At 42.5% G+C, this 13,530-nt stretch overlaps 1 long non-coding RNA gene across 1 annotated transcript in view; it reads right to left on the bottom strand.

Moving 5' to 3' along the window:
- The window catches only part of LOC117249505 (uncharacterized), a 35,502-nt gene extending 29,010 nt beyond the window's left edge, over positions 1-6,492 (bottom strand). Inside the window, exons 1-3 of the long non-coding RNA XR_004500992.2 lie at positions 6,319-6,492; positions 6,093-6,199; positions 1,277-1,327 (exon numbers count right to left, since the gene is read on the bottom strand). This is a non-coding gene — a long non-coding RNA (uncharacterized LOC117249505). The remainder of the gene's footprint in view (positions 1-1,276; positions 1,328-6,092; positions 6,200-6,318) is intronic.
- Positions 6,493-13,530: the final 7,038 nt, after the last annotated feature.

Below are 13,530 nucleotides of genomic sequence, written 5' to 3'. Positions count from 1 at the left end.
TTAAACAGAAAACTGTATGTATGCGACACTGTCACGTGTGTGGAGGAGGGGTGGTTTTCTCACATAGGAAATACTTAAGATTAAGAGGAACATTGAGTTTCAAGCAACTTAAATGAACTCTGAGCCTGATATTGACGTTACACTACTGGAATTATACTGTACCGGTGAACTCCTCCCATGTGGTCGTCAATGCAAGACAAAACAAACATGATAAACTACTTGCAACCAGGATTTCACTGGGGCCAGGGACACGTACACCAGTTACAAATTTTTTTGTCAAGAATTCTATTCACTCACACACCTCCATGGTCCATACACGTTAATTTGACACTGTTGTCACAAATTTCTAAACAGCAACTCATAAATCCTTCCTTCAACTTTTAATTCACAAATTTCCAGCCAGAGGATGACCAAAGTGTCCTAATTTAGTAAAAAGTTACTCATTTACAGCACAATTCACTCAAAACCACATTTTCAAATATCATAAACTCTATAACTACATCATAATGTTCTGATCACTTTGTTGGGATCAGTTTCACGTAAGAGGAAAAAAAGATCACACCGTTTTATTTCTTCCCAGAGAGTCTTCTTACATAAAATCCACTTTGGCCATATCCCCCCTGACTGTCCTACCTAATTACGACGCTCCAAAACTAAAGCCAGGCATCGTTCTTCTTCACTGGGAAAAATCAGAGTGCTGTCGGTGTTGCTGGACAAACTGCGTCTCATTGCTCAAATCTGATTCTGCTTATTACTGTTAGTCTGTTAAAAATATACTTGACTGTATTGAAACATTAGACAGAGATTGTCAGTTTGAGTGTTAATCATCTTATTTTCTGTCTTGTTATCACTCACAGTTTCACAAGAGCTGGGGAATGGTGCCCAGAGTGTGCATTCGACTCTGAGTGCATGCTGCTTCGAAACTCTAGAGATATTATTTAGAAATGCTGTTTTTTCCAAGATCAAGCTTCAATGTACATTTTATTCTTTAAACATTATATAATCAGGTTAGTCCCTTTTAGATAAAACAATGTGTTTTTTCAAAAGATGCCTGGCTGAGAGAGAAGCATAAAGCCACATGGATTAAATAATGCAATACACATAACGTGATTTGCAATATAGTAGCTCTGATCCTTTTGCCTTTACAGCATGAATCCTATAATTCATGTTACCCTACTCAGCAAGACTGCAACCACGACTTCTGTATAAAATGTAAGCAACACAATATTTTTGTACATAGGATGTTTTTGCATGTGAGGCATGACCATGTGCTCACCTGCATTGCAGTATCTGAGGTCTTCTGGTTTCACTTTTGTCCTCACTTGCCCTGCACCGAAAACACAAAACACAGAAGAAAAAAAAAAGACTCAAATGACAAATTTAAAGTGTGAAATGTCTCGCTCCATTGTTTCGACATGCACTGTGAGGAGTGATCGAGAACAGTGATTGATTAGGACGTGTGGCGCTCCGTTTTGTGGCGTGTTGTTCTCCCACCGTGTGCCAGCACAAGCTGAGCACAGGACATTGTTACTGGAACATTTCTGCTGTTACATGTCAGTGTTGTTGGGCAAAGAACCAGCTGGAATCCGCGTTTCTATTCGACCATAAGTTTCATTTGTAATTACATAATCATTTATTAATTTTTCATCTTATTTAAATAATGATTTATAATTTTTTTATGTGCAAAATATTACACACTTTATAATTTCATTAAGTGCACTAACAAGCTGAATGAAGGTAAAAGCTATCACTATTCATCACTTTCCTTTATTAAACAAGCACTATAAAGGAGATATAAAAAGACAAGTGAAATGGAGACTGTGCAAACGAGCAGCCATTCAGCATTACAAACAAGACCATTCAGACTGTGCAATAATAAAACACATTCATTTTCTGCCCTTCAGGAAGGTCAAAGCGCAAAGTCAGCTACAGCCACAGCCCTGACACTGCTGGAGGTCTGCGTCAGGCTCAAGGGCACCTGGGCAGCCTTCTGCCATGCATATTGATACAAAGTTCTACATACACACAACAAATAAAGGCAAAATAAAAGGCAGCTGCGTGTTTCCATAACAGAAGCGTTCATTAAAAACCAGAGTGTGTCTCCATTGTTCTTATTTCTGTCGTGCTGCAGCGGCAGCATGTGCTACTATGTTTTTAGTTCAATCTCGCAGACGAACAACTCAAACAGTTAAATATTTTGCAAACACACGGAAGAGGCTGAGTAGGTGGTTTCAGTTAGAATATCTGCTCTTATTTAATTCCTAAAAATCCCCTTCTGCTGCAATATGTACACGCAACCTTGAAAATGAGATAATCGACAATTAGGGTTCAGGTCATGCCATTTCTACCATATGCCTTGGCCTGTATTGGATTCTTGGAACAGGTATCATCCTACGTAAAATGTGTCTGAGAACAAACTAAACTCACTGACCTTCAAAAGACATAAATCCATGTCACAATTACGTCCAAAAAATGATCACAGTTTGGGATATCAGCGTTCAATCATCCTTCTTTGGCACTGCAGCTGCGACAGGAAATCTACTTAAATATTTCAGCCCTTTATCTCTCACCCAGCAGGGTTTATTAGTTATTTTTAGCTTTTGTTATTCCCATATTATCACAGCTTTCAGGAATACAAAGGGATTCAGAATCCTTCGCAGCGCCTCAACACTGGCTTTAATAAAGCCAGTGGTACAGTTTGTGTAGGTGGTTTATGGTGTTTTTTTCCTCCTATGTACACAGCCTCTTTTTTGCTGTGGGTATGTTAAAACTGAACCGGAAGAACCTGCACTGCTCCCCACAGAGCTCTGCTTCATTTGCTTTTCGTCTCTCCTTTCCTCTCCCCTCCTCCCCATCTTCTCACAGGACTCGTGAACTCTCTATAAACCCGCCGATTCCCCCCAGAACGCTGCTGTCTATCCGACATCAGTCGAACTAGAAATAAAACAAAAGAGCGAGAAAAGAAGCTGAAATAGACAATAAGGTATAGAGAATGAAGAGGGAGGGAATGAGAGAGAGAGGGAGAGAAGCAGGCCAGATTGCAGAGGGTTGAATCAATGCAGCGGCCTGGTCTCTTTTTTTTCTCCCCTCTTTTTTTTCATTTTTTTCTCTCTCTCTCTCTCTCTCTCAAATGATTCACAGTGGAAAGAAAAGGCCTTTTCCTTGTCCTCAGTTGAACTCCACATCAGCTTCCTGTTAGAAAAGCAAGGAGGAAACACCCAGAGCAACACGCGCGTGCGCACATACACACACACAAACACACACAGAGGAAGGCCTTCACTAGTGGATTCTTCGCTGCCAGAGAAATTAGGTCAAGCACTTAAATGCCCTGCACTGAGATGCGCAGAGATTTAAAACGTGATGTGTTTGGTGGGGACAGCAGAGGCATACCGGAGCAACAAACATGCATGCACTCAAACGCTTGTTGCACTTAGAAATGCACACTAGCTGCACACTATACTGTCAGCTCATGGCTTGCCACATTATTAATACCAAGAAAAAAAAAAAATAAAAAAATAATCGGTGACAGACGCCCACTGCTCCTACTGTTAATACACCATCCATCTGTGCAGCTTAGAACATGACAAGGTGGCTCAGACACACACAATAAAATAAATGATGTGTATTTAAAAAAGGCGCAGAAAAACACCTTTTAAGTCCCTCCACAGGCAGAAACTAACGCAGTACGTGCACGCATTTTCAAAACGCCAGATGACCTGATTAGGGAGTGACATGAGTCTCTGTGCGCCTCTACGACGCAGCTCAGGACAGGATGGGACAACACAGCATGCCACATTGCAGTATCAGCCGTGCACACCGAAAATCCCTCCCGCCCCGCCAACCCCACCGCCTCCCGCCCTCTGACCTGAAATGCCCTTAAAGAAACAACACACCACATCACCATCACATCCAATCAACTATTCATAGAAAGGCTGGATTGCGCTCGGCCTGATCTTGCCGTTTAGGGTTTCAATCAATTGCGTGAGATATGAGAGAGCAAAAGGGAGAGTGGGAGGCAGGATGAAGCTGTTCTGAAAGCAAATGAGAGAAATTTTGGGTGAATCCAAGCCTCTTCTCTCTCCATATTGGCAACCGCCAGTACGGCCCACAACGGGGCTCTGAGCTACAGGGTGGCAGGGTAAATCAGACGATAATCACGCCAATTTTCACTCTGCAGCCATGTGCTTTCTCCTGTCCCACTGACTCACTTTGGAGAAATGAGCCTCAGTCCATTGTCTGAGGTCCACCTGTGTTTCGACTCCATTTTCTCGAAGGCACAATGGCATTTTCCTGTTTACAGCGGCGACTGCGCTTTATAAACATGCAATATCAAGGTATTAATACATCTCATGAAAGTGTGTTTGCGAGCGACGGCTGCGGCCAAAAGGTCATTCTGACCCTATTCATATTTCGGGCTTCTGGCAGTTCTTGTTCCTCTTTCCTGTGAAAGAGGCATGGACGGGGAGAGAATATGGTCGTAGCACAACACCATGTTTCTGTCAGCCAACACAGATCTTTTCTTAGGAAACACTGCTGCGTTGCAATTTCGACTGACACTCCAGTATGAGCTGAATCTTACCCGGGCCCGCTCGCCAGCCTGCAGATGAAGCTTTGAGAGCACACATACACACAGATACACACACACACATATCAAGCAAAATACATGCGCAGATGTGCATGAAGCCAGAGATGATTTCAAAGGACAAAAAAACCCTTAAGATAAAGTGATAAAGTGTTAAAGTGTTGTGTCTGTTCCACGTTTAAACCTTTTGACTTAAGGTGCTGTAGGTAAACATTATCTTTGGCATGATCTGAGACAACGGAACTGAAAAGAGATGTCTGAATCTCACAAATAACACGAGGACATGTTGAAATTTACTGTAAAGCAGGACAATCGCAGTATAAATCCTGCATTTCCACGCAGTGTGAACAACAATAGGATTCTACTTCTAAGTATTAATCTTTCTACCATCTTGAATGCACTGTTACTTTTTTGCTCAGAGAAAGATGATGGCCCACATTGATTACTGTCAGGGAAATTAGCTTATTTATCAATAAACCATCTATAGCCACAAGAAGAAAAGATTAAGGCTACGAAATGAACTCCGTATGAACCCGAAAACTGCTTATTTGTTCTGTTCTCTAATACGAAAATCTACACGTCCTACCTGATGAATGTGCAGCTCCTGTTATGACTGTTTAAACACCTTCTCGCATGTAATATCAAATAAATATCATCATGTACACCCTCGCTTTAATTCACCAAAGGGGATTTTTAAGTTTCTATAATTTTTCAAACACATTTTAGTCTTTTAAAAGAAGCTCGCCGTACACCTGAGACAGCCAGGGAGCCCACACAGGCCTTTTAACCATTAAAAATACATCCAGCTACTGCTGAGTTCGCTCCTCTCAGATTTCAATGAATTAATTTCATCAAAAACTTCTCTGAGGGAAACCACAGTGACACATCAGGGGAAACCGCACAGCTCTACCATATGTTCTCATGTCTTACATACACTGATTATCTCAGGGTGAGCAGCTCGGGAGACGTCGCTTTTTTTCTAATTAAACGCACATTTCGCTGAAATCCTGTAAATTGCCCACTTGGAGAGCGGTGATGTTTTCCGCTGGACTGACGTGATGTGCCCGGCTGCCTATCTGTGTTTGCATCGGGGACAACAAAGGGAAAGATTATGCCTCTCTGCGAAGGGAAACTAGGGCACGAAAAAGGCGACCTCCTTTCTTGTATTGCGAGGGGAGAATTTACACTCCGGCGACCATTTCATCTTCATGTAAGGACTGGAGGATGTTTGGGACTTGTTCGCAAATTTACAGACGATTATGTGAAGCTGTTAAAGTGTTATTATGAACGCGCTGGTTTTTAGCACCCTGGAAACTTCCCCCTGAGGACTGTGGATCGGTTCAGTCATAACAGTGTCAATATCCACTGACCCAGTCTGAGGGAAATATATCGCTACACGCTTTACGCTCAAAAAGTCGAGCTTTGTTGTCATTTGTACGCATTTTACGCAAATGGAAACCTCTTAAAACACGCCTAACAAAGAGAAAAGGGTGAATTAAAGACTACGCACCGACAGGTCTCCGAGTTCAAGTTGGATGGTCTCTCCCTCCGGGGTGTCCAACTCCAAGTCCGCGGGCTTTATATCTTCTTAACGCTACCTCGTCTTCTGTTATGTCCCTGAGCCACAAAATAGCAGGAAATAAAAAAAAAGCACAAAGCAATATTTGTAGGCTGGGAAGTAGAAAAAGTCGTCATGTTGAATGTGCTGGGGTGAGACAGTCTCCGCGAGCGCCTACCGGGCCACGACAGAGTTGTGTTTCGCCCCCCCCCGTGTGCGTGTCTCTCCGCAGCCATCCAGCTCGGTTCAGTGGGGACACACAGCCTGCAGACTGCGCCGCGCGTCCTTCGCCGCCGATGAACCAGATGCGTCAAGTTCAGCTGAGGTGAAGCCCCGTTATACAACCAGCCCTGGGTGTGCAGCAGCAGCAGCCTGCTTATTTAATGTCCCCTAAAGGTGGGGGGGGGTGGGGGGGTGGGGGGGGAGAAAAGGCATATCATATTGAAATGTCTTCAAAAACAGGCTGTATTGAGATGATTATTAAGGGCTCCTTCACTCACTCCCCCCCCCCTCCTGCACCCTCCGCGGATCTTAAAAAGCACTATTTGCTTTTACCTGATGTCATGAAAAAGACATTTTCATTGTGTCACTGTCTTTACTTTGGGCTGAAAATAGCCTGAAATACCGCCGCGGAAATAAAAAACACACTTTATTAACACTTTAAAGGTTAAAGGAGTAATACACTGCTGTTTTATGACGTTAAAAATTAAATAAAGTACCAAGGTCACTATAAAGTCACAACATAACCGTTGCGCGCAGGCTTTAACTCATCTTGGATTATTTTTAAAAAGAAAATGTGGTGTTTTTTCGTTTGTATCATACCCCACCTACATGTCTAACAGCAAGCTTACCTCATGCCCCAGCTATAGTCTTCTTCACATTAAAATATGTAGAAAACAAGCAGGAGGCGTCGTGTTAAAGCAAATTAATGCTTCATACCTTAAATATGGCTGTCACCTTCCTCCAACAAAGCTAAAACAACCCTAACAGCAGCTGAAAACACATTAAAGCAGCTAAATTCATCTAAAATGCTGCCTCCATGTTTAGCTCCACAGCTAATTAGCCTATTTTTTTTATGCTAGCTAACAAACACACACCTGATTTAAAGCTGCATTGCTTACACCTGTCTGCCCGCCGTAATGAGCTCGGTTGGGTTTCGTCCCCTCTGTGGGTTAATGAAGGTCTGCATGTGCAGTTAGACACCACAGGTGACTCGGAGACAAGTCCTGACTTGTTGGCCGATTTGCTTCACAGACACATTATTGATTAATAAAGTGTGGGGATGAGGCAATGCATTGCTGTTAAAGGGCCAATCTGTCATTCAGAAAGTTATTAAAAAATTATACCTTACACAAAAGCTACTTTAATCTCAGATGCTGGTTTGTATGGGTCTTAATTTGAAAAAGGTAAATTATAAGTTTGTAAGGGATTGAAATTACAAGGCTACTAAAGCAGATATTTATCCATCTGTTTTTTTCTGTGTGTGTGTGTGTGTGTGTGTGTGTGTGTGTGTGTGTTCTCCCTCTGAAAATTTGCTTTTGAAAATATTGCAAACACACACAGACACAAAGGTTTAATTTCAGCTTTAGCAAAGAAAATTTTCAGCATCATACACATAATTTCCTGCATTCTGGGGAATTTTTCATGCACCATTTTGTGCCTTTTCTGCATCAATTTATGGTGCAAACATCTGTAGTTCTGTCAAAATGAATATTGAGGGATAGTGCATATGTTCTAAATATTAAGGATGATGTGTCCCATGCCCCCCCCCCCCAGAAATCTAAACCTTCCTATAAACAGATATGATCCACTTCATAAATCAGTTTTCCAGCAGAATAAATACATCAAACAATAACCGACAGCATACAGAGAGGAAATTAAATGTTACACTCCATTTATGCTGTGGATACACACCTGCCGAGTCACTATGGAAAAATGCAGACAGATATTAAAGTGCTTTTTTTTTAAGTGCATCAAATACACCTTATAAGTATGGATTAAACCATTAACTATTAATATTAACTCCCTGTGATGTTTGAGAATACACCCCTTCACTGGGAAATGTAGTGAGGTGAATAAGTGCCTAAAAGTAAATTATTAAATTACCAATTTAATTAAAAAAAACCTCATGGTGTATTGAAAAAACTGCATTGTCCTGTAAAATGAAATGAGTTTTACAGAAATTGTTTTACATTAAAAATAAAGAAAAACACAATGTGATTTGTTGTTATAATCTGTGGAAGACACAGAAAAATGTAAGTAAAAAAAACCCCCAAAGGCTCGTTTATACTATCGTTGATGATCGAATCACTATTTGTGTATCGTTTTAATTTTTTATTTATTTATTTTTGCCTCTGTGCACATGAGTGGAAGCACCAGTCCCACTGTGAACCTGCAGCACACAGACAAGTGTATTGAGTGCTGGTAAATCTGTATTGACAGGTGATATTACAGTTGCACTCAGTGACCGAGCTCTGTGTACAGTACGCCTATATCCATCAGCGCAGAAAGATAGTATAGGATTAGGCGTGTGCGTGTGTGTGTGTGTGTGTGTGTGTGTGTGTGGAGGAGTGTGTGAAGTGTGTGTGTGTGTGTGTGTTCCTACAGCTCGGCTGCATATGGGGCTGAGCATGTAGGCTATAACCGGGATTAAAAGGTGACACAAGTTCATAATGATGGAGATTCACCTGATGTGACTTAAGACAAACACAAACACACACGTTATTATTTTTTCAGCACCTTAAAGTAAAATAAAGCTGAGTGTTAGCAAGTTTTAAAAGCTTGGTGGTCCACTGGTTAGCTTTCTAAATAAAAACTGTGTGTACACTTTGATTATAATTTACTAATTCACTGCTTATTCCCTTAAACTGATTCTAAACAAATACTTCAAAATAAAAGCTGCATTATTATTAATATTTAATTAAGCACTATTTGTCAAAAGTTTTATATTGAAAAAAATAAGTATTTATAACAGTGTAAAATCAATTACATTTTTTCTCTAACATACATAATAGTTAATAAACTTTATATGACTTTTATTTATTTATTTTTTATTTTTCAAGCTGTCACTGGAGCTTCAAATGGTCTATATGTTATTATTATATGATATATCACATATGATATATCACACATTATGGAACATACAGATGCTTGCTGACATGACGCTTGCAGTTATGGCAAGCTTTAAAATCCATAGATTTAATCTATATTTTACTTATTTTTCTATATAATTCTTTAATGTAACAAAACAACTATATGAGATTAACTGTACCTGTTTTATTTCTTCTGCACTGAACATATTGAAGTGTAAATTAACATGCTGAAGAAGCAATAATAAGGGAGAAATGGTTTTGCATAGTTCCAGTTACTCAAAGTGGTCTTTACAAAATTAAAATCCCCACTGAGACGTTTAGTTGTCAAACTTATGATACGCTGGAAATTCAACATATATTTCACTTCAAGTATGATATTAAGAGATGTTTGCACTGCTAATGGACATACTGTAGATATGGTATTAAGCACTTATCATCCAAAACCTTGCACCTAAATGGACCTCAGCACTCAATACTCATCAATCTTTCATTTTAGACAATTTGTACATTCAATCACACCAATTAAGAAAAGAGTATTGACAAAGGAAAAGTACTGACTCCGCCATTAAACTTCTTTAACGAGATTTTTTTCCATGATTTGAATTGAGGAGAGGAGAGGAGAGGAGAGGAGAAAAAGGGGGCTGAATCTCATGGAGGTGGCCAGGGCGCTCCATTTGGCACTGCTAATTTGCAATCAGACACTCTCTTTGAGCTCTCTCCCTACCACGTCTCCAGACAGTGTGGATGGCAGCTGAGACAAAGCTAGCATTCTCCTCCCAACCAAGGCCCCTCTTAGTTTTATTTCAGGCCACTGCTCTCAGACACAGACCATTCTGCATGGAGCGCCCAAAAGTACGGCAGCAAGAGAGAGGAGAGGAGGAAGGAGCAAGTTTCGGAGGACGGAGAGAGGAGGGGAGGTGTTGAGGAAAGAGAAGGAAAAAAAAAGTGGGAGGAGGCTTTTGTTGAGGGCCAAACTGCTGTCTCTACCCCTCTTGCCCTCACCGCCGCCCACCCTCCTCTCCCTGCTCCTTCCTCTCCTTGGATGGTACCCCGGCTTGTTCCCCTCTAACGTGCTGCAGTGCAGTGCCACGCCCCACCTAGCGCCATGAAAAAGACTTGAGATCTGAACGATCACGATGCTCAAACTCCAAAAAGCTGGTCGCGACCTTTTCCCCTTCATCCATCTTAAGTTACCTCTTCGTCACTCTGAGCAAAAGCTGACTCTGGATTCTGAGTGTGTGAAGTTTGGGAAACTTTTGAGCTGCTCAAGTTGGCTGCTGCATGTGCACCAAATGGAGAATATACTATGAGGTACATCAGGTAAGGGTGCAGTGATCTGATACTGCAGATGAGCGTCCTGCTTGATCCTGACTTTATTAAGCATCGGCCATGGCATGACCACAAGGGCGTGGGGGGACACATGAAGCAAGGATGGTTGGGAGTCCTCCCCCGGAAAATCTGGAGTGACAAACATTTCATTTCCTGCATTCTTGTGAATTTTCGGAACCAGTTTGTGCCTTTTTGCATCCATTTATGGTTAAAAAGTCTTTAATTTTGTCAAAATAAAAGTCTTCTGCTACTTTTATGTGTTTATTGAGGGGGGACAATTGTTCTAAATATTAAGGGAGACATGTTCCCTACACCCCCCCCCCCCCCTGAAATCTACACATTAACTTCCATTAAAATGATCCTTATCACTTCCACAAAGAGGGGTACAGGTTTTAATTTTAGGAACAAGTACACTGGTATGACCGGTACATCCCTGATAGCTTCTTTTTGTGCCTCTCCCCCTTTGTGTTGGGTGTGCCCTCAATATTTTTTATTAAAGTTTTGTTTATACAGTGTAGGTTGGCTGAGCATGCATGTTTTAACAGTGCCGCCCTGCTTAGGGAAATAATGAAAATGAGCACAGGATAATAGGTTCTCCCGAGGCCTGCCGAGAGGAGCACGTGTCCCGAATAGTTCAGTGTAACTTACGTCTAATTTCATCTTTTAGAAATCAATTTAAAGTGCGAGCACACATGCGTGTTTGAATGTGTCCGTGCACCTGCGTTATCACTTTATTATCAGCAGTCCTGTGGCTGCGCCGTACGTTGTTGGCTTGGTTGCCACAGGTAACAGGTCAATGATTACCCCGGAGGGCCTAGGGTGTCCTCAGACTCAGGTCAGCACCGCTTTGCCATGAGAAGGAAGGACAACAGTGGGCTGCAGCTGCCATCTGTAACTCTAGGCCTGTGCAGTTATCAGCATCTTATCTGCTTGAAAAGCTGCATTGTGTTGGCATTGTGTGTGCGGGTGGTGATATGGGCAGGGCCACGCTTCAGGAGTTTATGCTGTATTTTATGAAGTGATGACATGATCCTTTTTTTGCGCTAGCGGTCATTTTGAACAAAGGGGTGCGACATTTTTCACATGCTCGCTTTGGGTTGCTTTAGAGCTGCCACGTGTTCAGCTAAGAATGAATCAATGAATCAGCGACTGGACTGTTGTCCTTCAATACACATCAATAACATTTAAAAAGCAAAGGCTTCAAAAAGTAAAGCTAAGAGAGGGGGGAAAAAAGTGCCTCAGTCCTCTTTTGGTTTGGGCCCATTCCCACAGGTTGTCTCACTTATTAGCTGCTTTCCTGAGCTGGAGCGAAGAGCACAATCCCTCTCAGTCTCACTCGAACACATAACAATGCCAGGAATGGCTGCATTTGTGCAGTACAACCATTAGGCAACATCCGACTGCCTAATTCATTCAATTTCTCCCTCTGCCATGCCAGCACAATTGGCCTGAAAGAGCGCAGGTGGGGGGCAGAGGAGGCTGGGAACGCAAGCAAGCTAAAGTTGGTCACACAGTTGGAACTGCCACAGGGCCGGATGGGTTAAAGCACAGGACACGGGGCAGACTGTTGGGAAAATGGTGTCCTCGAGGCGATCCCCGGCTGGACTCGGCGGTCGCCGTGACCCCCCACTCCGAGCCCGACCCTGACTATATCTTTAGCAAGTGAACGGTACAAATTACTGGATCGTATGGCCTCGACTTTCTCCCCTCCTCAATCCCGTCCTCTTTCTCACTTTCTTTTTCTCCGGATGACCACAAACAGCCATTGTCACTGCAGACCACGAGAACAATTGGGTTCTTATGCTGTGGCCGGTCAGGGGATGGGAGGGTAAACTTCAGCAGTGACTGCACTAAGTAAATTATAGCTCCGATGGCCTGTGTGGTTTGGAGAGGCTGCGCTTTGTGAGAGGTCCTGCAACTAAAACCACCAGTTCAGCACATTTGTTGCCTCTGCAGTGCGAAAATGACGACGGCAGAGCAAATGCAGACTTCTTTTCTGTCCTCGATTTGTTCGCTTTCATGCAAACACTTTGAACCGGGGCTGTTAGGACGCATAAGTAGCTCTTTTTTGGAAAGCACTCACACTTTCTAAACTATACTGAGTCACATCTTAGGAAAACTGAATAATTGCGTGACTGCAGGGCAATGCAGGATTGCCACAGTCCTGTGCTCCCTCTCTCCCCCCTTCCCTCTCTCAGATCGAGGCTCCGCCTGTCCACTGTCCTCCCGCGCTCCGATCGCTCCACCCTCCCGCCCTATCCCCTTTCTACATGACATCATCTGCACATCTGTCGTCCCAACAGGGTGCTGGTGACACAGACAGGCCACAAAATTAGTAAAGCTCTCCCCCTCTGCCTTTGTCACCATCTCTTTCTTTCCCTCTGGGTCTCAGTTTCTTGATTTCTCTCTCCTCTGCCTCTCCGTCCTCCTTCTCTCTCTCTCTATAGGTGCTTTGCTTTCTTTCATTCTTTATTTCCCTGCACACCTTTTTTTTCTACTCCTTTTCCCTTACTGCATTATGTCCTGTAATAATATGGCTGCATCTGACTGTTTCCTACAATGTGGCACATACATTCGAGCAGGCAGGAAACAGCCATTAAACTAAATGATCCATGGGCCTGACCCCCGCCTTGACCCGTGTGATTGTGAGCAAACTCAATCAGCAATGTCAGCGCTAACATGATGTGACTCTCGCAAGAAGTTTCTTTTCTCCAGTTTCTCCGATTTGAGCTATTAGAGCCTGCTAAAACCGGTTAAGAGGCTGTGGTTATATCAATTTGTGTGTGTGTGTGTGTGTGAGAGAGGAAGAGAAAGAGAGTGGGAGCAATTTTTTTAGCATGTTTCGACAGTAAGGCCCAGCCCATTAAGGGCCAAGTATTTCCAAAGGGAATAGAAACTTACAGAAGTGTAACACATGTTTGATTCCCCGATGCCCCACTGCAATAATTCTTCACATACGAATTACTAAC

The sequence above is a fragment of the Epinephelus lanceolatus genome, chromosome 23, assembly GCF_041903045.1.
Source record: "Epinephelus lanceolatus isolate andai-2023 chromosome 23, ASM4190304v1, whole genome shotgun sequence".
Taxonomy (NCBI): Eukaryota; Metazoa; Chordata; class Actinopteri; order Perciformes; family Serranidae; genus Epinephelus; species Epinephelus lanceolatus.
Note: the sequence above shows the minus strand (reverse complement) of the source record. Positions and strands in the feature narration are given on the sequence as shown.